General features: G+C 46.8%; 1 protein-coding gene across 2 annotated transcripts in view; it reads left to right on the forward strand.

Annotated features, from left to right (window-relative positions):
* SHISA4 (shisa family member 4) overlaps nt 1–24,392 on the forward strand; it is a 538,517-nt gene that overhangs the window by 316,826 nt on the left and 197,299 nt on the right. The window contains exon 5 of one of the 2 annotated variants that reach the window (XR_011282926.1): nt 393–527. The exons of the other annotated variant lie outside the window; for it this stretch is intronic. The gene's annotated coding sequence lies outside the window, so the exon portion shown is untranslated. The remainder of the gene's footprint in view (nt 1–392; nt 528–24,392) is intronic. 2 annotated transcript variants of the gene reach the window in all.

Genomic DNA, 24,392 nt, shown 5'->3' on the forward strand with positions numbered 1-24,392 from the left:
ATGTATTATTGACGAGAAGAACATTGCTGCTCTGCTGAATAATCTGTGTTCTGGTGGGATTGAAGACAGTGCTGTTTCCGACTTTCCCCATAGGTAATTTCCTGTCAGAGGTTCTCCTTGTCTCTTCTTTCTATTCAGAACATTGTTCTTGTTGTTGTTTTCGTTCTCTGGCCCCTTCTGAGGTTGTACAGATCTCTTCTTCCTCTTGTTTCCTTCATCCATGTTAGGGAAGTTTGCCATGTTCACATGTTTCTGGGGCACTACTAGTGATGGTACGTTAATGTGTACCATAGTGCATATACCATTCCACAGAGGGGGCAGTGTGTGGTATGCCTTGTTTCCACAGGCCCAGTAATGGTCCATTAATACTGCTGTTCCTGCTCCCCCCTCAGGTAATTCTATCACGCTTGCACAGTTGGTGTTGTATCCCACGTCCACTTCTCCTCTATGCTGATAGCATATCTTAGGTGCAGACAGCGGCAGTATGCTCATTGGGTCTTCATCCTTCTCCATCCACGTCAGCATGGGTACGTACTTGCCCCAAATTGTCCAACATCTGTTATTGTGTTCATCAATAGTTGTAATATTTTCTCTTGTTATCATGTTGCTGCCAATCACTCCTATGTCCCATTTGTTGTCCATGTACACCTTCCCTGTTATTGTTACCAGTGGTCTTTCCCAATATCCTTGTGTACCAGGAACTTCAGTGGCGTACCAGTCACATGGTAGGTATTGTAGTGTTACTTTCTTCGTTTCTCCCTTTTCAGGACCACTTGTCATGTATCTGAATGCTTCAGCATGCAAACCGCTCTTGTGGTAACTCAAATAAGTCTTGAAGAAGTTGTTTTTGTATGGATATGTGTCTCGCGTTTTCCACACCAGTCTCACCACCGTCCCTTGAAATCTCCCTCTCGTTTGGAATAGTGCCAGGTATATTATACATCGTGCTGTCTTCATCTATTTCCGTGGCAACGAATGTTCGAGAAGCGCTCATGGCGTATGGGATCAATGAGCAGACGTAGCAGCTGTCTTCTGTTGTCTGCTTACCTATTTGGGGCATGTGTTGGTACCACATGTTGTTCGAGACGTGTGCTGAATCTGTTATGTAATTATCAATGCCTTTATTATCTGAGTATGTGCTGCGTTTAACTCTATTTCCCTTATGTGGAGGGTTGCTACTACCACCTGACGTAACACCTGTTGCAGCAGTGGGTGGGGGTACATTAGGTTTGGGTACAGCCAAAATATTGATAGCATAACTTTTCTGCCATACAGAGGCAGCCAAAAACCCGGTGATCATCAAAATCCCTATCATCTTTATTACAGAAGCTAGTCTCACCGGCATTTTGCGCTTACCTTGCTGCAGTCCGGCAGCTTATTCTTGCGACGTTAAAGTTGCCCGCTTTAAAATTCTCAATAAGCTTGTTATTAGTGTTAGTTGTTGTTTTCAAGCTCTCCCTATCAAGTAGTCGTTCAGTGCCCAGGCGAAGAGCTGTTCCCACGCCAATCTAAGCGATCTGTCTCTTAGGGCAGGCAAGTGTTGGTGAAGATGGGGCATTGATTGTTCTATGGCCAAGATAAATGCTTTGTAGTAGACACGTACCCTCCTTCTTTTTAGGTACTTTGGCCTTTTTATGTGATAGACAAATTGGTGTGATAGGGCTTCAGGGTAATTATCGTCCGAGGGTAGCATCTACTCCTGGGCAATGGACGCTGTTAGTTATCTGTTTTCTCAGCAATACAATAATACGCGGTACCTGCATGTGCGAGAAAGAAAAAGAAAACATACAAGTGTTTACATGTGTATATGTGCAAGACAATGTCCTTCAATTGGGTGGTGACTGTAGTGGGTAGGAGGTCGGTGGGCAGAGGGTTTGGGGCTCAACTGGCGGAAGTCTCTTTACTCTTTGATCGTGTGACCATGCGGTGGGCGGTATGGGAATTACCAGTTTCTATTTCAGTAGTTGTCTCTGGGGAATCTGGGGGGTGGCAGGGTATGGAGACACTTAGGTCGTCAGCTTGGTAGAAGTCTCTTTCTCCGTGGGTGACGCTGTCACTGTTCTTCCAATGGCCCTGTCGGTGACGCTAGGGCGGGTCTGGAGTTTGTAGATCTTCACGTCGTGTAGGTGATTCCAAGCACGCTTATCCTGCAACTTTACTGCTCTCGTAGATACCTCCTCTACAAGGTGGGGACCAGTGAAGGGTGGGCTGTTCCACTTTCTATTGAAATTGCAGAGTAGCACGTGGTCACCTTTAGCAATTTTGCACAGTTTTTCCTTTTCCACTCCTTTGTCCTCGTCTTCTTGTTGATAACTCTTAGACCCGCCCTGCGTGCGCTCGAGCTGTTGAGACACAAACACTACACTAGTAACCAAAGAAGACACATATTGGTACATTTCATCACCAAGAACAGCTGCAGTGTTTTCATAGTCTGTGAATGCCCTTGATGTTGGCGTTGGAGGAAGGCGCATTTGACGTCCGGTCACCACCTCGTGAGGAGTGAGGTGGTGGTCGGAGCCTGGTCTATTCCTTAGTTCAAATAGAGCTAGCGGAAGGCAATACAGCCAACTCTTCTTTGTTGTATGCTGTATCTTTGCAATTGCCTCCTTCAGTAGGCCATTCAGGCGTTCGCATATACCGTTGGCCTGCGGGTGATATGCACATGCAAATTTATGCTTGATGTTCAGTAAGGATGTGATGTGCTGGAACATTTCATTAGCGAAATGCGGGCCGTTATCCGACCGCAGTACCTCGCACACTCCCCACCTGGGGAAAACCTCCCTCACTAGAAATTTAGCTGTTCTGAATGCATCTGGATGTGAGCAGGGTCCTGCCTCAATCCACCTGGAAAATGGTCATACCTCTACAATCATATACCTATTTCCTTGACATACGTTGATCATATCAACGTACTCAATATGGACGTGCAGGAATGGTCCCTCTGGCCGGCGTATAGTACCTTTGATCACTTGCAGCGTGTGACCAGCCGTTAACTGTTGACATGTGAGACAGTTGCTGATAAAATTTGTCACATGGGAATTTAACTCGGGGCAGAACCAATCTTCCCTAATTCGTGCTGCAATAACTTCCTTGCCTGTATGAGCTGGGTGGTGGAGTTGGCTCAGGGCGGTGTTCAATAGTGCCAATGGCATTACCATCTTTCCAGTGTTACCCTGATGCCATAGTGCTTCAGTTGGCGACATTGTACATCCTCTTTTTACCCATATTTCTTTTTCTGCCATTGGTGCAGCCGCTTGTAACTCCATTATCTGTGTAGCTGGGAGATGGGTGTACCCTTCTCTCATCAACATCTCTTTAGCTATCCCCCTCCCTCTCCCTCTCTCTGACTCTGGGGGGTTCCATATCTCACCAAAATATGCAGCATATTTCGCATGTGTGTCTGCTGCTGCATTTCCTTTTGAGATATGATCTTCTCCGTTAGTGTGTGCGAGACATTTGACCAAAGCTAGTTCTTGGGGATCATTTATTACTTCAATTAACTCAGCTAACAAGAGAGCATGTTGCACTGGGGTGCCGTCAGCTCTCCTAAACCCTCTTCTCCTCCATTTGGACAATCCTGAGTGGACAGTAGACGTGACATATGCGCTGTCAGAATATATAGTTACTCTTTTGTCAAAGCTTTCCTTCAACGCCAAGATCAGTGCAACTAATTCTGCTGCTTGAGCAGAGTAATGTTGTGGAAATTGTACACATTTCACCGCCACACACACCAATTCCTCTGTCATTTTTACCACCGCTGCCCCAGTTCTCCTTAATCCCATCACTCTGGTCTATTGTTGATGACCCATCAATGAACAACAGCTCTCCTCTATTTAGCGCGTCCTCTTCAACTTTTCTCGTACATGAGTACATTTCGGTAGTCTGCGTACAATCATGTGCCTAGTCGCCTTCCTCAATAACTTCCTCTATAAACCTTGCAGGATTAACTGCTGCATCTAACAATTGATAATTCTGGTCTAGATAAGATGATCTCATAACCTGACGCCCTCTGCGTGGTTAGTGTGGACTTAGGCTTGTTCAATATTGCAAATAGTGCATGTTCCACAAATAGTGTGGTTGGGCACCCCATTGTAATTGATGATGCTTTCTCTACCGCGAAGGCAGCTGCGGTGAGACCTTGTTCGCAAGGGAAATGTCCTAACATTACAGGATCCAAGTGACTGCTGTAAAATGCTACTGGTTTGTATCCCATGCTTGTTTTTTGAGCCAACACTGCTTTCATTACTGCTGAGTCGCAATGTGAAAATATAAAGAATTGTCGTTCATAATCTGGGGTGGCCAGCACCGGAGCAGTTGATATTGCGTCTTTCAGTTCATCAAAGGCCTCTTTCATTTCCCTTGTCCACCCCAATTTTTTCTCCCCTTTGTTAGCCTCTCTTAATGCTTCAAGTAAGGGTCCTATGTATGAGCTGTAATCGAATACCCATGCTCTACAGTAGTTGCACAATCCCAGGAACTGCTGCAGTTCCCTCACTGTTTGTGGCAATGGCGTTTTTGATATAGCCTGTGCTCTTTGTGGTGCAATCTTTCTTCCGTGTTGGGATATCAGCTGACCAATGTACAGTACCTGTTCCTGACAATACTGTATTTTTTCTTTGTCTACCTTGTAACCCTTTTCAGCCAATATTGTCAGCATCTTCAATGAGTCCTCCCTGCATTTCTTTTCGCTTGTGCTGCAAATTATTATATCGTCAACATACTGCAACACTGTGCTTTCTAATTCAATGTTTCCCAAGCCCATCTGTATTACTCTGTTGAAAATTGAGGGTGACTCGCAGTACCCTTGTGGCAATCTGGTGTGTTTCTATTTTGTGTTTCTGTACGTGAAGCTTGTCAAATCTTGTGAATCTGGATGCAGGGGTATTATACAGCTGTGTTACATGGTGATTCTGATGGTACCAATATGCCGTTATTGTTTCATATATGCCCTCATCTGCCTCTTTTGATTGTGGGTATTGCTTCACTCTAGGGAGTATTGCACCTTTTTTCAATTTTATTCTTACTCCCCCTATACTTTTTATGCACCCCACGTCATAGGGACTAGTAGTCCATAATGATGTTGGGACTTTTGCCATATCCTCCTCAAAGAAGGGAACTGGGGTGGATGTGGGTGCTTCAAGTGCCATTGCAATTTTCTGTGCCACTTGTTTGTATGTCACTCTTGGCCATATATATATACACTCATCATAAATACCATTTCACCCTCTTCCTTTTCTTCTGAAAAGAGCTCCTCGTCTGACACCTGGGTAAGCCTGCATCCCTCAGCTAGGGCTATCACTGCCCTCCATGATCTTCCTTCCCTGTCTTGGGCATGTACTGCGATATAATCAGCAGTTGCTATAATGCTCTCCATGCTCACTGAAATCACCTTTCCGTCTGGTTCATTGGCTGGTGTTTCTGGTCTAAAAAAATAGGCTGTTGGCCTCCTCCAGATCTTTCCTTCTATTCCTGGCATCCATGCGAATGCCATGTCTGTTCCGTACTGGAACAGTTCGCCATCTACTGGCTCAGCCCTAATAACTGTCTGTCCACAGTATGCTTGCATAATTTGCCGTGCAGTGAGCATGTTTATTCCAGGAGTGGAACAAATTATGCCGTCCTCCGTAAAGGAGATCGTCATATTCAACCTGCTCATTATGTCTCTCCCAAGTATGTTTACTGGTGAGTCCCTTGAATATAAAAGCGGGACAGACATGTCATAATCCCCTATTGATAAGGGGATGTTATCAGTAAAGGGAACCAACCCTCTAGCCCCAGAGAATCCTTGGGTGTTCATGGCCTCACCTGACATCTTAAATTTACCTTCCCTTATACAAGACCGGGTTGCCCCGGTGTCGACAAGGAATTACAACTTTTTGTCACCTATCGTTACCTCTATGCGTGGTTCCTCCGCACTGTTAGGTGTTACCGACAGGATGGGACACACCAAGGCCGTCTGTGGGCTGTCCTATTGTGGGTATAATGATTGACCACTTCCTGTGTAAGGGTGTGTCCCAGGACCGTCACCCTTCCCAGTTGTGTTTGCTGTAGTTGTGTATTGGTAGAGGTTATTTTATGGTCTTGAATTTGGGCAGGTTGCTGTACTTGCTGCACTTGAGGTTGTTGTGTTATCGCTACCTGTTGTTGTGGTAGTGAATATGTCTGTGGCTGTTGTTGTGTTACTAGTTGTTGCTGCAGATTTCCCGGTTGCAGTGCCTGCTGTTGTTGGTTGCCCTGCTGTTCCCTTGTAGGCCCTTGCTGTCCCTGTTCTCCCCATGCTGGTGTGCCGGGTCTCATTCTACATGTGCGTGACATGTGCCCTAGTAATCCACAAATCAACATACCGGTGGTTCCCTGGTCTGCCATGGAAAGCTCCCTGAATTGTCCTGATATACTGGTTGCCCGGTGGGGTAGACATTTCTGAATCCTCCCCCTTGCTGTTGTGTGTTATAGCCGTATCCCCTCCCCCTCATCATTCCTCCCCTTCCCCTGTTATAATTATAATATCCAGCTCCTGGTGTTGAGTATCCTCCTCCCATGTTAGTCGTGTATGGTTGGGGTGGTGGCAGCTGTTGTGCTACAATCTGTGATGATTGTATTTGGGAGGGATCTTGTGCAGCCACTTCTTGTGTGGGGTTTTGAGTCATTGTTGTAGGTGTAGTTATTAGTGCACCTTCCATCGTGTATTTAGTAAGTTTTTTCTGTACCAATTTAGCCTCTTCCGCTTTTCTATCCTCTTCCTTTTGTTTCATCTTTTCTTGCCATGTCCTACAATGATGTACTATCGTCAGTTGTATTTCTGGCCATGATTTTGCTTCCATCCCCACTACTTTCTTCAGTTGTTTCTGCACTGCTTCTGGGAGCCCTTGTATTAGTACATGATAGAATATTGCTGGTGTTTTGTCCCATTGTTCTCTAGTTTCCATACGCCACTTCTCTTGAATTTCCTGGATATAATCAACAGGATCTTCGTTCTCACGCATCTTGCGTGATGTAATCGCTCCTATGTCTGATGTATCTGGGTACTGTACCCTCAGTGCTTGCCATAATGCATGTCTGCAGTTTGCGAATGGTGCCCCATCGTGTGATGTGTTTGTTATTGTGACCCCGGGGAAGCCTGCTCTCTTCCAGATGTCATCTGCTGCATCCCCCAATACTGATATTAGGAGGCCCTTTACATCTCCTACTGCCAGTTTCTGTCCTGCGGTGTGTTTTTCCATTTCATATATCCATTTTCCCGCACCTCCACTTAATGATGGGAGCCTGCACTTTATATTTTCCTTGTCTGCATGCTTCCAAGGAATGTATTGTGGTCTAACCCCTCCCCTCTCCAGAAGTGGCATTAGGTTGTGTCCTGTTTGACCCCCTGGGTTCCCCAAAGTCGAGTCCATGTACCCCTCCTCTTCTTCCGTGTCGTCTACATCGTCTGTTGTGTCCATATTTCCCCTGCTCGTAACTGTTTCTCCTCCATCTCTTCCCCTTCTTTTATCATTCCCTTTATTTAATGTGGGCGTGTGTATTCGTTCTTCCTGCCTGCGTCCAGGGAGGTCTCTAAGCCTGCCTGCATAGGGTGTGAGTTCGTGAGGGGCGGGTGCGGGTGTAGGTGGGCATGTTGCACGGGATGAGTGTGAGGTGCTGGAGCATGTTGGACGGGATGATGAAGGTGTAGCTGCACGTGTCTGCCTTCCCGCCATTCCTTGCTCTTCCTCCTCACTTCCCCCCAGTTCTTCCTTTCTTCTGCAGGCCCATGGTGATTCCCTGTTTGTCCAGGTGATGTACAATTTATCTAAGCTTTCCCTTTCCCTATTTCTTCCTTCCTTCTCCATTCCTCCTTCTTCCTCACTACAAAAGTCATCCAGGAGCGACAACCCCCAATCTGTCTTTTTCCCCCTAATCGTTACTGTTTTTAAGTCTATTAGATCCGTTCCTCCCGTTTCTTCTTTACCAATTGCTCCCCTTTGTGCTGATGTTGTTGCTACTTCTGTGTCTCTGCGTACATATCTCCATACTTCACTCTCCCCTCTCCTATCTTCTCTTTCCCCTTCTCTTTTCTCCGCTATTTCTCTACCAATTTCCTCTTTTCTTTATTAATTCCTCCATTACTTCACTACTCATCTTTTCCAATATCCTTTCCTCTTCTCTCTTCCTTTCCCATCTCTCTCTTTCCCGCTCTAATATACTCTCTATCATCCTCCCTTCTTCGTATTTCTTTGTCGTTTCTGATAGTATTCTCCTCTTCCATATTTCCATTTCTTTTTCTTTCTCTTCTTCCTCTCTTTTCTTGTCACACAGTGCTGCTCTGGATACCCTTTCTGCTACTGCCTTTACCCTTTCGGCTTCTCTCTTTCGCTCCTCAGTTCGTTCCCTCATTTTTTTCCAACTCATTCTTACTTTCTTTCCTTTCCCGTGCTCTCTCTCTTTCCTCTCTCTCAAGCTGCTTGATCAGGGCATTCTGCTCATCCCTTAATTCTGCTAATCGTTCCTCCAAAATCTCTTCCTTTTGTCGTGGCAGCTCTTCCTCCTTTCTTTTTCCCTCTTCCCCTTTCATTTCGCTCTTTCTGGTATTATCCTCGTCCATTTTTCTTACTACCACCTTCTCTTCTCCTGTTAATGAACCTCGTAATTTTAATAATACCTGCGCAGCTACCCACTCATCATGTCCTATTGCCGCAATTTGTTCTTCGCTAGTCCTCCCCTCCCCTGCGGGCATCTTCGTATAAGTTGATCCCGTCGTACTAGTCTGCTCCCCTCCCGTGTGGCCACCTGTAGCTGTATATGGTGGCGGGCTGTATGCCGGGTTCGAGTACCCCTCAGCCGCCCTTAATTGTTCTCTCACTATTTCTCGTAGTTCCGTTAAAGGATATAACCCCCATTCCTCTTTTTTTCACTACCTTCGCTAGGGGCATATCGTCGCTCTGTTCCTTTTTTATTTCTTTTTCGTTTATGTTGTTACTCTTTTCTCCTCCCTCTTGTCCGTTCCCCGTGTTCTGTGTGCCTTCACTCTCTTTTTCCCCATTCTCTTCTTCCTCCTTAATCTTCTTCTCTTCCATTGTTTCCCCCATAGTGAACATTCCGTTTGGTCCTGGTCGGGACCCTTGGAACATCCTCCATAAATTAAACACCTCCACGTGGTTTGTCAACTTCTTCCCCTTGTATGTGTTATGCAGATGGGTTAATAGTGAGTGTTGGGTATATGGATCGAAACTGCCATTAGGCGGCCATGGTGTCGTCATTTTGTTGTCCGTCCCCTGTGTCCATTCTATGCTGTATTTGATCATTTTCTCCCTATGGAGTGACAGTGTTTTACATATATGCTGTAGCGGGGTAGTGAGGGTGTTCCCCCACCCTCCCGATCCTGTCCCGTATGACATAGTAGCACTTCAATTGTTATCCTACCTTTATATGCTAGCGGTTATCTTGCTAATAGTGTACGCTATACAATTTCAGATCTTTACCTGGCCCCGTAATATTGGGGACCTGCGATTGTCCGCTAAAGCAAAATAGTAAAATATAGCATTTGCATTTGTATATTCTTTTCTCTTTTCTTCCTTCACCGAACACCTTTACGGCCCCCTATGGCCGAGGCGCACGTAGCCCCCTGCGGCTGCGTGCCCTGTGTGACGTTCTTCTACAGCCGTCCCACTTTGTTTTACCCCTCCTCCTCTTGCTTCACTTGTCGCGGCCGGCTTTCTCCGTGCGCGGCCACGTCCCCCTTTCACCTTGCCCCGATCTACTTGTTACCGTTTATCTCCGTCTCCACTCCCTTACCATTATTCTCTTCCCCACCACTCTTCAAAAAATGCCTTGTGTTTGAGATATCCTATGAAAGCCCTACTGGTGACGTCACCGATCTCTTCCAAAACTACTGGTAAGTTCTTTACATGTTTTTAAAAGTTCGAAATACGTTTGCAATCTACCCCCGTTAACCCGACACCTGTCCTCTTGTCACGCCTGGAACAAGGTAATCAACAATATAATCAGACTGCGCACGCTGCGTCGCCTCGCGTGTGATACGCCCCTCGACAGGAGGAATTAACCAGCCAATTATCTTCCTTATTAAGCAACCAGCTAGCTACCGCCTATAGGGAAACGTCATCTATCTATCGAGTTTTCTGCTCGATCAATAGGGATCCTCATTTACTCATTGATCAATAATCACCAAATCGTAGGAAACCGCACACACACACGCCCTTACAGGTGGTCGCGACCTAGGCCAATCAGTGTCTACGAGCGGCCGCATGTGATGTTTTCGTGCTCCGCCCCCTCCTCTTCCGTAACGCAGCGGACTGCTCTCGCACTTGTCCAGCTACCATTCACTTCACCGTCAACACTAATTTATCAAACCTTCGCCGCGCACCTGTGTAACACCTCCCACCTCCGGTATTCTATTCCTCCCCGTCCCTCACAATTTCACGTTGCTTGTTGGGCGTGGCATACTCACCAAGTTCTCTTGATGCGGGGCCGCTCGACTGCGTGCACCCCTCCAAGCGGCTCGCCACCTCCCCTCGTCTGGACCACGTCTGGACACTCGCCAACCGCGGGCGGGATACTTCTCAACTGGCTCCCGAAGGCCAATATCCGGATTGCGCTGTCCGGTCTTCTCGCAGTTCCGCGATGGTCCTGTAGTGCTCAAAAAGGGGGCAGAGGGGGCCGCGTCGCCGGGCCTCCTCGCAGCGAGAGCACTCGGAAAAATAAAATAAAAGCAGATCTTAAACAGATCTCAGGATCTCAGCGGTGCCTCCAACTTGTCGGGGGGAAAATTCTCCCGGGGGTCGGCTGGGCTGTACGCGGGCCCCCGGGCAGGGAGGCCCCAACTCCTCCCGCGTATCCCAAAAATGAGTATGAGGCACACACAAGAAGCAAGGTGGTTCTGCTGTTTATTAAACAACGGCAGGGATGGGTCTAGGATCGTACGCGTCCGTCCTGACTCTCGAAATTCGTGGGGCTCGCAGGCCCTTTTTGCCTCAGTATGACGCGCTACTTGCGTCACCTGGGAAAGTTAATAAAAACCTATCGCCACTCTGGATTGGTTCCTCGAGTGGTAGGGTTAGTATAGCACACATATAGAGGAGATTGTTAGTGGTTAAGAGTCAGTCAGGTGGTATACTTGGGTTGTCCCTTCTATTAGATACATGAAAATTGTTACACGAAGCCCCCTGATGATTGGCTAATGTTAATGGCTTTAGTGATGAGTGCTCCATGTTCTGATTGGTCCACTCGCGAGCCCCCCAGCCTGGGACCATCGTTGTTCCCAGCTCGCGGTGTACCTGTCATTTTTCAACAATATGTAACTATGTGTTTGTGCAGACAATGCGTGAATTTGCTCATATGCTTGAGAGCAGACTATTCCCACTGCCGTAGGTGTCCATTGGGTCATTTCATTGTTGCAGCCTGTGTCTCAAAACGTGGGACCTAGACGACTTCTCCTTCCTGGGTCTGGCACCCTGTCAGGTTCGGCTTGGTCATGTGAGGAGAGACCGTGGTTGACGCAGAATTCTGCACATTTAAAATTGTATTTGCCTCTGCGTGTCTGTCTTAGTTTGCAGGTGTGACGTTGGCTTCGGCTTGTGGCATGCGAGTTGCAACATTGCCCCCTTGGCTGTCAGTTCTCGCTGGGCTCATTCTGCAGGGTCAGCAATTGTACTCTTGTTCGTTCAATGTTCGTGGAGGCTCTCGTTTGCGGCCTACTTGGGCCTGGTGCATAGGTGGGGATGTTTGATGCACGGCACTTTAAGTTACGGTATCATATGGCTTTGTATCCAGTATCATGTCTTCGTTGTATTTTTCATCACAATGCATGGGTTAGGAGAAGCGTCAGCAAGCATTTTAGATGAGTGCTTTGTGCGTCTTGCGTTTCTGCATTTTGAAAACCCTATGTGAAAAATAATAAAGATGCGCGTCAGTGGGTGTGTCCGTCACCTACGTCATAGCACTGAATATGTTCTTCGTGTGGATTGGTGTGGGAGTGTCCAGTGTGCATGGTTGCACGGGTGTTCTGACCGTTGGCTAGGTCGTCATGGCATCGCTAACGATGTGTTTATTTACTGTTGAATGGTTCAGTCGAGTTAATCCATGCCGCAGGTGTCGGCTTGGGCAGGGCAGGCTGGTGGGCAGTCTGGTGGGCACATCCGTATGTTCCTGTACCAGGGTATTTGGTCGTCTGGTAGATAGGCAAATTCTTCTTGTGGCGGGTGTCTGGGCCGCGATCCTCTAGGCCAGGGGCGTGAGGGGATTGGGGGGAGTCTTTTGTCCCATTCTCCCACTTCATTAGGTGGTGGTTACACATTGACTTCAAGCACTACTTTGTTTTAGCTTTGCATAATTCTATTCAGTTGCCAATTCAGTTATGTTTAAAGGTTTTCTGAATGCTAAGAACAAACAATCCTTAACATACTGGATCTTTACAAAAAATCATAAAAAGATGACAAATGCATGACTAAGAAATGCATCAACAGCCAAAATAAAACAAAACCTGTACCCTCTATATATGTTTTTTTGCCTGCACTCTCAATTTCATGAGTACTACTACATACAGAAAGTATTTGCATGTATGTTACATGACAGAATAAGTCTAGGCCTACTGCATTCAAGAAGTAGACCCCTGAAAGATAGACGTCAGGGCAAACCCCCTTTGTATCATGTATTATTAGCCCACAGTTCTGACGCTCATAGGGCCGGCCCTCCAGTTACCGGTACTTAGATATAGCACCATGCTTTAATAGGGAATTCCAAATTGAAGTACCGACTTCAGCACCCACAGCCTAACCCATAGGCCCCCACGTATCTACACCCACCAAGGGCAAGCGCGTTACTTTACCTAAATGGTTTCCACCTTCCCCATCAACCAAATGGACCAAATGTTATCCTTCACAGAAGAAGAGATTAACAACATTATAGAAGGGCCTTCCCTCTTCAACATGGCAGGAGCACAGCAACACATAGCCTCCACAGCCTCAGGAGATTAACTATTAAATCTAAAGAAAAAATGCTTCCGGACAGATTCCATGGACACTTTCTCAGGGAATATCTCCGAGTAAATCTCGTACCCATGGGCTTAATAGTTAGAAATGAACCAGCATTATTTCTAGAAGACAAGGACTGCATGCTGGGATTTAGCAAGATTTCAACCAAATGCAGCAGGGACTTAATGGCCCTCACCATAACAACAGCACAACGCGTTCATACAAAAATACAACAAGATCTTAAAGAAGAAGAGTCCAAATTCCTGAACGATGACAGCCTAACCAATGCTAGAGAAACTTAAAGAAATCGATAAAGCCTTGGAACAATTCACATCTATTACATTAGAGAAGAAACAAAAAATTGGCCAAAGATATTAGCAACTTTAAAATAGAACAAGTCTGCCTGTATCTGTCAGCGGAGTACAAAGATAACAAGGAAAAGGAAAGACTGGCTAATCAAACATCTGCCACTAGAAACAGATGCAAATGGGTCTCATTCTCGGATACCTCCAGCTCCGACTCATCATCAGGAGACCCCAACCAAACCAGAAATAGAAATACACAACCAGGTCAATACCAGTTACCACACCAGATGCCTTTTTTAGGGCAGATGGCCCCCAGAGGAGCATACTGGGGGCCACCTCCACAGGCAGTGCAGTTTTTCAACTACCCCCAGTGGGGACAACGCAACCGAAGGAGACGGACCAACCGAAGGTTTTGAACGAAATCCCAATATTTAACCTATCAGGAGTTGCACTCTCCAAGGAAGAAATCTCCATCCTTACCAAAGTCCTATCCTTTGTACCTACCAAACAAACAGGCTGGTTCAAACTGAACAGAGAACTATTCAATCTATTCAGGAGTATCAGAAGAAAAGTATACTTCAAAGACAAAGACTTCTGCTCGGAACTAGACGACACAGGCCTAGGAGTCAAATCCACATTCAATCCTACGGAGAACGAGGTACCGGGATCCCTGATAACATTCGAGAAATGCATTACCAAAGAAATTAAAAAACTCCAAACAAAACCTCAACACATGAAACACAACCTAACTACAGGTGAATGCAAGGCATTGACAACTCTAGCCGAGAATAAACAACTGATTATTAAAGCAGCAGACAAAGGCAGAGGCATTGTCATCCAAAATATCACGCAATACAAAGAAATGCTAATGAAACTACTCAATGAAGAAGGTCACTACAAAAAACTCAGGAAAGACCCCACAGCAGATATCAAGCACAAAATTCAGGAAGTGACAAGATATGCATTAGAACAAAACTGGATCACAGACCGAGAAGAAACCTTCCTAAAAACTTTGGAAAACAGGACTCTGGCATTCTATGCACTGCCCAAACTCCACAAAAATAGGCAAACCCCTCAGGAAGACCAATTGTGTCAGGGTGCAGATCGATACTCGAACCCATCTGTAAGTTCATAGACCATTTCCTCAAGCCACTAAGTCAGCAAACACCAACATAACTGAGAGATACAATGTCTACCATCACAAAGTTTGAAGGACTTACATTCAACAAAGATCAAGAACTCCTATTCACCACGGATATAGTCAGTTTATACACAAGTATCCCACAAGAAGCAGCGGTGGAATGCATAAGACATCACCTGACTCACTTCATGCTCCAGAGAAGAGTCCCCACTAACTTTATAGTGGAACTCTTAGAACTTGCCTTGACTAATAATTTCTTCACATTTAATAACAATTTCTACCTACAAACAAGTGGTATGGCCATGGGTGCAGCAGTCGCCCCTAGTCTGGCAGTAATATTTATGGCTGAATTTGAACGACTCCACCTCCTCAACACCTCAAACCCTTTTGAAGACAAGATTACCTCTTGGTATAGGTACATCGATGATGTCATCCTAATGTGGAAAGGGGATGGAAACAGCCTAGCCGACTTCTTTAACTGGCTCAACACCAAGACACAAGAAATAAAATTCCCCATGCAAAGTAACAGCACAACAGTCAATTTCCTGCATCTCTCCATCTCAGTCAAGAATGGTACCCTGATGTGGAACCTCTTTACTAAGGAGACCGATGGAAACACTTTGCTCCACTACAACAGTCACCATCCGAAGAGTGTATGGGACAATCTTCCATACGGCCAATTTTTGAGGCTAAGACGAAACTGCACAGAACTGGACCAATATAACAAAAATGCAAAGGTTCTACAAAGTAAACTGGAGGATAGAGTTTACCCCAGAAAACTCAAAAGGAATATTGAGAACATTCTGGCCTCTCGTGCAACTGAGCCTGCCATAAGAAAAAGTACCCAGAATGGCGTTGAAAAGATCAAAAAACCTCAAGGATATGTTAACACACGCCAGAGTAGATAACAAGACGCAAGATTCAATATTTGGAACATGCGAGAAATAAAGGGCCACCACCCATGCAGCACATGCACAGTGTGCCGTTTCACCAAGAAAATGAATTCATTCCGGATCGGCGAAAAAGAATGCAAAACAGCAAATATGATATACATAATAAAATGCCCATGTGGCCTCTGTTATGTAGGACAAACCACTCGCCAAATCCATAAAAGAATAGGAGAACACCGATCTCGGATCAGATGCAAATCCTTAACAGCTCCCATGGTCCAACGCTACACAGAACATCACCATGCACCCGATGACATCTTTTGGTGGATAGCAGATTCAGTCCCCAACACCAGCAATGCCCTTAATTCACTTAACCACAAAGAGGCATGGTGGATCTTTAAACTTAAAAGCACTACGAATGGGCTCAACGAGGCAGAACCCACTGGGTACCGTCGATAGTCATGCCACCCTATTTACCCGGGAACGCTCTTCCCAGCCATGCATACTGGATTCCATTTAAAGGACTTCTTTTCCCTAATACCATCCAGGACTAACTAAGGACCTCCTCCCAGTGCGTCCTCCAGTGTCATCTACACTTAGTGGTCTACTGCCCCTTGCACTCAGGGACAGCAGCACCCTTTGCTCCGACCTAGTACCTTATCTTGGATCCTCACCCAGCCCTTCCCAACGGGGGGTGCCCAATAGACACTACATGCACACCCCCGTACCTTGACACATGAATTTTAGGCCATAGTATGACCTGCAGCCTTTATTCCCAGGCTATGACTCCACTCTATTCCCAATGGCAGGACCACCTACCCACACTGCTGGCAACTTCAGGGTGACCACAGCCCATAGCCCCCTCCTCACGTCTGACTGGTCTGCCACTATTAGCTCCTTTCCTCCAAATGATCCCACTATTCTGGGCCACTAGCACCCTGCGCACACAATCCGCAATGGTCATCAACTTACAGGAGACACGGGGCCTCCACTTCCATCACGTCACCTGTTAGTTTCTGCTACGAACCCCTGGGTCTCCATGGCTACCAAAACGCCAGCAGAGCCCGATCATGTGCGCTGCCTGAAACACTTTTCTCCTTCAGACATACGCAGTAGTGCACTATGCCTAACACTACTCCCTACGTGCATGCGCAGCTCGCCCTACCGCATACAGCTCGGCGTTCTCTTAAACGCAGCGCACCAGCCGCTGCTCGCAATCGCGGCTCTACAGGAAACCTATCCCCCTGCTCCGGACATTAATTCCAGGTAATTTAACATCAAGCCCCTCCCAATAGGCTCTACCAGCCTCCTCCTGCCACCAGATTTAATTCCTCCGTGCCCTTTTGTATCCACCCTACAGGAGAGCGGCCATTGGTGAGTAACATTGGGAACCCAGCTCCCACTCCACCTACTGCCCCTCATACCTCTAGCGGGTGCAAACTTCACCACCAGCTTCCTCCTGTGACTCCTTACCACGATCACATTGGGGCAGGTGAGCACCAGTCTTTTACTTCCTCTACTGCCTGTTTACACAGCAACCACATGCTCCATACTGGAACCATAAGGTGCAATAGGATTCATTGCCATTTTGTATTTTTATCTCTATACCCTAAGGCAGCCTGATGTTGCACCTAACCAGCACGGATTAATACATACCCTGCTGCACACCCGTGAACCAGCCATTCAAGGTTCCGCCTAGCGATTCTACCCCCAAGGTCAGTCCCGTGCCTTCCTTGTTTTTAATTTAACTTTAACTGTGGTCTACCACAATCGTGGAACTTTTAATGTCATCTTTTCTAGCTTTAGACCATTACTTTAGGCACTAATAGAGTCCCCTGAACTCTCTTCTAGGGAGCTAGGGAGACCCACTCCAGGCCCAAGATGAAGGCATCCTGCCAAAACGTCCAAGGACCAGCCCCTCATTAAGTTCCATTTGGTCCTCCTAACTTGTTCCAACTTCTTGATTCACATCCAGACGTCGACCACGTGTTAGGTCACCCTTCAGCCTGGCTACATACAACCAATTGTTATGTCATTTACTGCTTTCTGTTTGGTTGAATTTTGTATTTGTACTATCACCTGTCACTATAGGTGGTGGTTACACATTGACTTCAAAGCACTACTTTGTTTTAGCTTTGCATACTTCTATTCAGTTGCCAATTCAGTTATGTTAAAGGTTTTCTGAATGCTAAGAACAAACTATCCTTAACATACTGGATCTTTACAAAAAATCATAAAAAGATGACAAATGCAGGACTAAGAAATGCATCAACAGCCAAATAAAACAAAAGCTGTACCCTCTATATCTATTTCTGTCTGCACTCTCAATTTCATGAGTACTACTACATACAGAAATTATATGCATGTATGTTACATGACAGAATAGGTCTGCATTCAAGAAGTAGACCCCTGAAAGATGGGAGTCGGAGCAAACCCCCTTTGTATCATGTATTATTAGCCCACAGTTCTGACGCTCTTAGGACCGGCCCTCCAGTTACCAGGCCTATCCACTTGACCTTTTGAAAAAGATAATTTCCTTGCTTAGGACTGTGCGTTACTCTGCATATGAACGTACCCTCTTCAAAGCCTGCTTTACACTGGCCTTTTTCGGGGCCCTGCGCATCAGCGAACTGGTTGCACAGGCTAGGGAGGACTCTGATTACAGGGCGTTGCTGAAGGGGGATGTGGCCATCTTGGGGGTGCGCTGCATATAAAGATAAGGTTGTGCAAGACCGAGTGTTACTAGGGAAGCTGGAGAAGGACACATTTTGCCCAGTGGTGGCAATGGCTGCATTCCTCAGCGCATCCCCCCCCCACCACCCTCACGCAATTCCAGTTCAGGAAAGTCTTACCGGCAACTTTAGCCAGAGCCGTATGTGACTCGGGCCAGTACACACTACACCCTTTTCGGATTGGTGCGACCACTACAACACATGGGGAAGAGGTAATAAAGAGCATAGGGAGATGGCACACCGACAGATTCAAATTGTACATCTGACCTGAGTGGGGGTTGTGGGGGACTGGCTTGTGATGGGGTCGGGCAGTTAGAAGGGAAGAATGTCCTTGGGGGTTGGGGGTGTTGAAGGGGTGAAAGGTTGGGTAGGGGACAAAGGGTACTGACGGCTAGGTTGCAGTCGATGGCCATATCGAGGTTAACATGTTCACCTCTCCACAAATCTTACTTTCGGTATGGGTCGTTGGTCACTCGTTCTTTGCCAGAGCAGCAGAGAGAACAAGGGAGGAGAGACAGTATGGCAATCTGGGTTTTTCGCAGACACGATTTCTCTGGATCGCGAAGGAAGGGTTGTTATGGGGTCAATTGTGGGGGGTTCTAGACCGTGCACACACAACCACGTGCCACTGGATGTTCTAGTTCTGGGGGTAACTTTTTGGTATCCCTAAGGAGAAGGGAGCTGTTGAGCACAATGCAGGGAACTCTGACAGAGGGGGGTGATGGGTTTGGGGCGCAGAGTTACTATGGTCCGAGATAAATACCAGACAAACTTGGCTCGGGCTCTCTGTTGCAAAGGTATCGAGACGTCCAGGAGAAAATTGAACACCAAAATGAGAACATTTTTAAAAAGCATGGGCATGGGTTAGATCAAGCATCCTCTAATCACTTTGAAAATGCTTGGCTTCTTTTGGGGGAGGGTGGGGGGATAGAGTACACCTGCCAGATGTAGGGGTGGCCTTAATGATCACAGAGCTAAGGGACGCCTTGGGTGGCGTGGGGTGTAAGTGAATGGGGCACGAGGTGGGGAACGTCGAGTCTGGCAGCAGGTGGTTAACTGCAACAGAGGGGCTCCCAATGGGCTGGGAACTGGGGTTTATTTTCCTACTAATTTAAGCGCTGCCGTCCTCGGGCGAGGGAGGGGGCAATCCGTGCATGGAGCCAAATTGATGTAGGTTTGGACAGACTTCATGACGCCACCGTCCGCAAGAGGAAGGCCCTACGGATAAGGAGAGCATTTTGCATTAAACACCGTACGGGAGATGCCTTCACGCAAAGGTGAAGGGTGTGGGGTGTGGTCCTCTCCATAGTTCGTCATGCCACCAGACACATTCTGGGGGGCTTTTTTCTGGCGTCAAGGCTTGCGGTCTATGTGGGTGTGGCGCAGGATGAAAAGTGGTTGTTATATTAAAAAAGTACATTGGTCTGGGCAAGCCACGACCAGGTGCCTGGGGGGAACTCACTGCTGCCGGTAATCAGCAGAGAGTCATGGCAGAGTCACAGGTCGATCCCTATAGAAAGCACTGGCAGATACCACAAGGGGACTGTGCAGCCACTAGCTTAGAAAGAACGGTGCCCAGGAGTACTAGACTCATGGGAGGCCGAGGGAAAGGGGAGGTGTAGGGGGCTTGGAAGTCCTTTCAAATCCAACAACACGGGAGGGTTGGGAAGTACATGCGAAGGGGAATGAAAGCAAATGAATGGGGAAGGTTAACTAATGGGGAAGGGGGGGAAGGTAACGGGAAGAATTAGGGAACAGGAAAGAATTGTGAACCGAAAGAATTGAGAAATGAAACGAACTGGGAATGAATAACAATTGGGGGCAGGTAAGGAATTGGGTAAGGAAAAAACTGGGGAATGGGAAGAACTGGGCAAGGAAAAGATTAGGCGAATGGGAAAGATTAGGAGAATGGGAAGATTTGAGGAATGGGAAGAGTTGGGGAATGGGACGAGTGGAGCCTGGGGGATGGAAAGGAATTGGGAGAGTAAGGAGTTCTGGACTGGAATGAATTAGGGGGTGCGATAGATTTGGGTATTGGGTATTGAAGATCTGGAGAATGAAGGTACTGAGGATGGAATCAATTAGTGATGGAAGGAGTTGGAGGGCAGGCAAAGCATTGGACACAAAGAAGTGGGGCATAGAAAGAATTGGCGAGGGAACGCTAGGTATTTGGGGGATGAGAAGATTTGGAAAGGGAATAGTAAGGGGGAAATGGACAGAAGGGGGTAAGAAAGCGCTGGGGGAGTGAGAAGATTCAGGGAAATGAAAGATGTGGGGGGGTGAAGGGTCACAAATTAGGGGAATGAAAGAAATGGGGAAAAGGAAATGAAAGACATAAATAAAATGGCCATGGCTAGAGAGGGAATGGCTCGGTAGGGAGGGGTCTACCTGACAGGGTCCTCCAGTCGCTGACAGGGTGTGGGGGGCTTAGGAAATCACACCCAGCTCAGAATCTTGATGTGTGGTGGAGAAACGGATCACCTGTAGCTAACTCCTGACTTGATGGTCAATGAAGCTTGCTGCAGTATTTGTGACTTCCACCTTTGACAACTGGTCCTGCCGGGGGGTGGGATAACAGGAGTGCAGATACAAGTTTGGGGTCCAGTATGACTGGTGGGGTGGATGAAACATGAGTCTGTGGGGGGCGCAAGTGTGGGCTGTCCCTGCTATGCGATTCTTCCCAACAGCCAGTTGTCTTGTTAGCGTGCCCTTGTGCTCGTGCAGATTGGGTAGTCAGCTGACCCATGTGTTGTGTTTACCAGCAGAGCCCACTCCAAGCAGTGCCATGGGGATGTACAATGGCAGCTGCAGCTGGGGGAGGAAGCAGGTTTATCCTTGGCAAATTGCTGTGCACAAATGTGCCTTTGTCGAGTCTGCTGTGTGGTCCAACATGTCCGAACTGGATTGGGCACTCGCAGGCTCTGAATTGGGCATTCTCGCGGGCATTACCTATCGGGACTGGACTTTGCACACAACTTTAACTCCCTCCAAAAAGGTGCGTCCTGGTTAAAATCGGAGCAGGAGTTTGTACAGTGATGTCTTCAGTTGTTGGTCTCAGTAGCTGTCTCTTGTGATGTCTGTCTTACTTGGGTCTGACAGGGACTTGGGATCAATTTCCTGGGCTGTGTTGTGGAGTAACCCTCCCATGTGTGTTGCCCCTTTAAGGGGATGAGCCCCCCCCATGTACATTGCCTTTTTAAGATGGGCCTATGTACATTGCCTTTTAAGATTGGACATGACTGTGTCATGGCCCAAGCTAATAAAAGGGATCCCTGCAGGCACGTGCGACAGAACGGCTGCAGACTCTGAAACTGAATGACTTGATTCCGTCTCTTTTTATTGCCTGTAGGCACACCCTGTACAAGCAGGTCCTGCAGGCTAGGTTGCCATGGGCCCCCCTTGCCACGAGTGCATCCAGGGTCCGCATGTGCTGGTAGGTCTCGACATGCCACCCCTAGAGGCACAGGGCATCATAGGTGTTGGTGTCGCATAGCACCTTAGGGGGGAGGCTGGTGTGATGTCCATGACCAGCCCCCACCCCCTCAAACCTCAGAGGCACTGGGCCTCTATGGTACTGGCCCCAGAGTACCACCGGGGGGCTGGTGCAATCTCCATGACCAGTCCCTCCCCACCCCCATAACAGACAGACCTGTTATCAAGGGACTTCCCCAAAAATAATACACAGCGCAGGTAGTAGAGGCAGCTAAGACCCATGTCCCATCAGGTTTCTCCAAATTCAGGGTTACCATCACTGGCCAAACAATGTATAACGATAATACAGGTGCTGTTTATAAAGCGTTATCTGCCGACGCTGTTTCGATACGCTTTGAATAACTTGCATTATCCCAAACCGATGGTATTTATTTCATCTTCCTTGTGCAGATGAAATGATGAGTAGGCACTTTTAGCGCTGAAATTTACACATGGAGTGCTGTGTTGGGTGTATAACCATTCAGAGGGTTAAGGGGGTTCAATAAACTCTGCGGATATCTGTTTCTAGAGAAAACTCCAAGACTCCACATTTCACCCTTTGAGAGGTCATTAAAATCAGTACATTGAGCGCTGGTAGTAAGTAACGTGTTTGTACTGCTGCAAATGGGAAACGTCTAAGGTAGCCAGACAAATAGAAAGCACACAGTCATTGTTTTTATATCTGCACCTCATGCCGAAACTCGCCAAGCGATCTTACTTTCTGTTTAGCGGCCTGGCAAAGGACGGCAGATTCAACTGAGCATGGGTGTAATTATATGGGCGCACAGGGGGTTTTGTCCCACCCAACTTCTGCGGCATGCCTTTTTGCCCCCCCCCCATCTTTTGGAGGGAGAGCAGGGGGGTCGCAATAATCAATTATGTAATTGGACAGCGCAAGCCTGGCTGGGGTGCTCAGCAAGGCTTGCGCTGCCTCATTACATAAAGCAGAGATGCCTGGCAGCCGCGCTGCAACTAATTTAGGACTGGGATGCCCTGTGTGGCTCAGTCCCTCACTCTGGCTGGCCTGACTCGAAGTCAGCAGCCATGGTGCTGAACTGACTGCTGCAGGGCCTGGCGCCTCTGCTGTCACCCTAGCAGCAGCACTTTCGGGGGCCAGCGGCACAGAGCATCGCTTTCCGGCTTCGTGTTCGTGCGACACACAGACAGGAACTAGGAAGCTCATTCAGCTTCCTGGTTCCTGTCTGGCGCGTGAGTGCGAAGAGGTTAGGTCGGTGTGGCATGAGACGTGGCCCGGGCAGCATTTGAAAGCAGAGCAGAGGTACCTTTTTAAAAAATATATATATATTATTGTGTTTGTTCATGTTTGTCTGGGAGCTCTGTCCAAGCCCTCTCAGGCACAATACATGCAAACTTCCTAATTAGCATATAGATTGCACCAACAGAAGTGACTTCACAGAAAATGACATTGCAAGGCGCATCATCAGTCTTTGATCCTTGGAGGCACCATGGAAGTGACCTTAGAATAAGTTGCCATAAATAAGCCAATTGACAAATAACTTCGTGGTGCAAAATACCTAAATTGCACTATTATTATATGTGGAACAACTCTATAGTCATTAGTCTTTCCATTTTAATAGCATAATACATTAACATAAGCTTTGAAATGAATCAGAATCACTTTACAGGGCTGCAGATAAGGCACAATGTGATTAAATAATTTGCTCAGGATCATTCACTTGGTTAAATGGTGAAACTGGCATGTGGACAATTTAAGCGACCGTGCACATCTTTCCAGGCTTAGTTGATACAGATATTTCTTAAGGTTTCATGTGCTTATTATTTATATAATACATCTATCTATCTATAAATAAAAATGTAAATGTTTGTTTGTCCAAAACCTTAAATCTCAAAGTTCTTCACAGATTGCTTTGAAATTTTGACACAGCGTTGCAATAGGCGTGTGTTTTTATATACCTACTATACATAGATGTCAAACCTTTGACAGGTAAAAACATGCTTTTTCTGAAGAACAGCGGCATCTGTTGGATGTAAAGGCAAAAGACGCTATACTAAACATTTTACTGCAAACCAGCGCCATCTGTTGGACGTAAAAGCAACACACGCTGGCTCAAATACGTGCCGAGGAACCAGCAGAGCAACATGCAGCCAGACTTTAGGATGCACGATTGCGAGGACAGCGATGGCGTTCTGCAGCTTCAGATCTGCTTCGAACGCGACGGTCTGAGAGTGGCTGAGCAGATCAGCGTCAAACACGACTCCGTGCTTAGCAACAACGCAATTACAATCGCCTTGCATTCCGGTACAACCCAGCTGAGGATTATAGTTTGAGCCGGCATGTTCTCATCGGCACCATGACTAAAGTGTGTCCTTATTGGAAGGCACTGAAATTTGATGGAGGAACGAAAGGAATGTGTTGCGCCACCAGGAAAATTAAACTGCCTCAACTTGGAGAACTGCCAGAGCCATTAAAAACTACCCACAAGCATTGTGAAATTAAACATATTAGAAACGTGCGCTTTCTCTTTCTTTCTTTTCCATTTAACCAGACTGAGCCACAGCAACGCGTGGCCGGGGATAGCTAGTATAACATATCTTTTTTTTATAGCAATGCATTGGAAGCAAACCACATTATATAATAAATTAGACTTTCATAGTAAACTAACCATACACTATATACATTGTCATAGAAATATGTTGAGAAATGGCAGTATGGCTTTAGTTTCATTCTCCCCATTCTGAATGCAAAGTCACAATAGGATCATGCAGATTAATTGGAGCCTAACAAATCCTCCTTGGGTTTTAAAGCCGCAGTCATTATTTCATAAAGCATGCAACATTATGCACCCTTCTCACTTCTGATCACTCCCTCCCATCCACATTTCTGAAGGGACAAAAATCCCCGCTAATAG

The sequence above is a fragment of the Ambystoma mexicanum genome, chromosome 13, assembly GCF_040938575.1.
Source record: "Ambystoma mexicanum isolate Mex_15411 chromosome 13, UKY_AmexF1_1, whole genome shotgun sequence".
Classification (NCBI taxonomy): Eukaryota; Metazoa; Chordata; class Amphibia; order Caudata; family Ambystomatidae; genus Ambystoma; species Ambystoma mexicanum.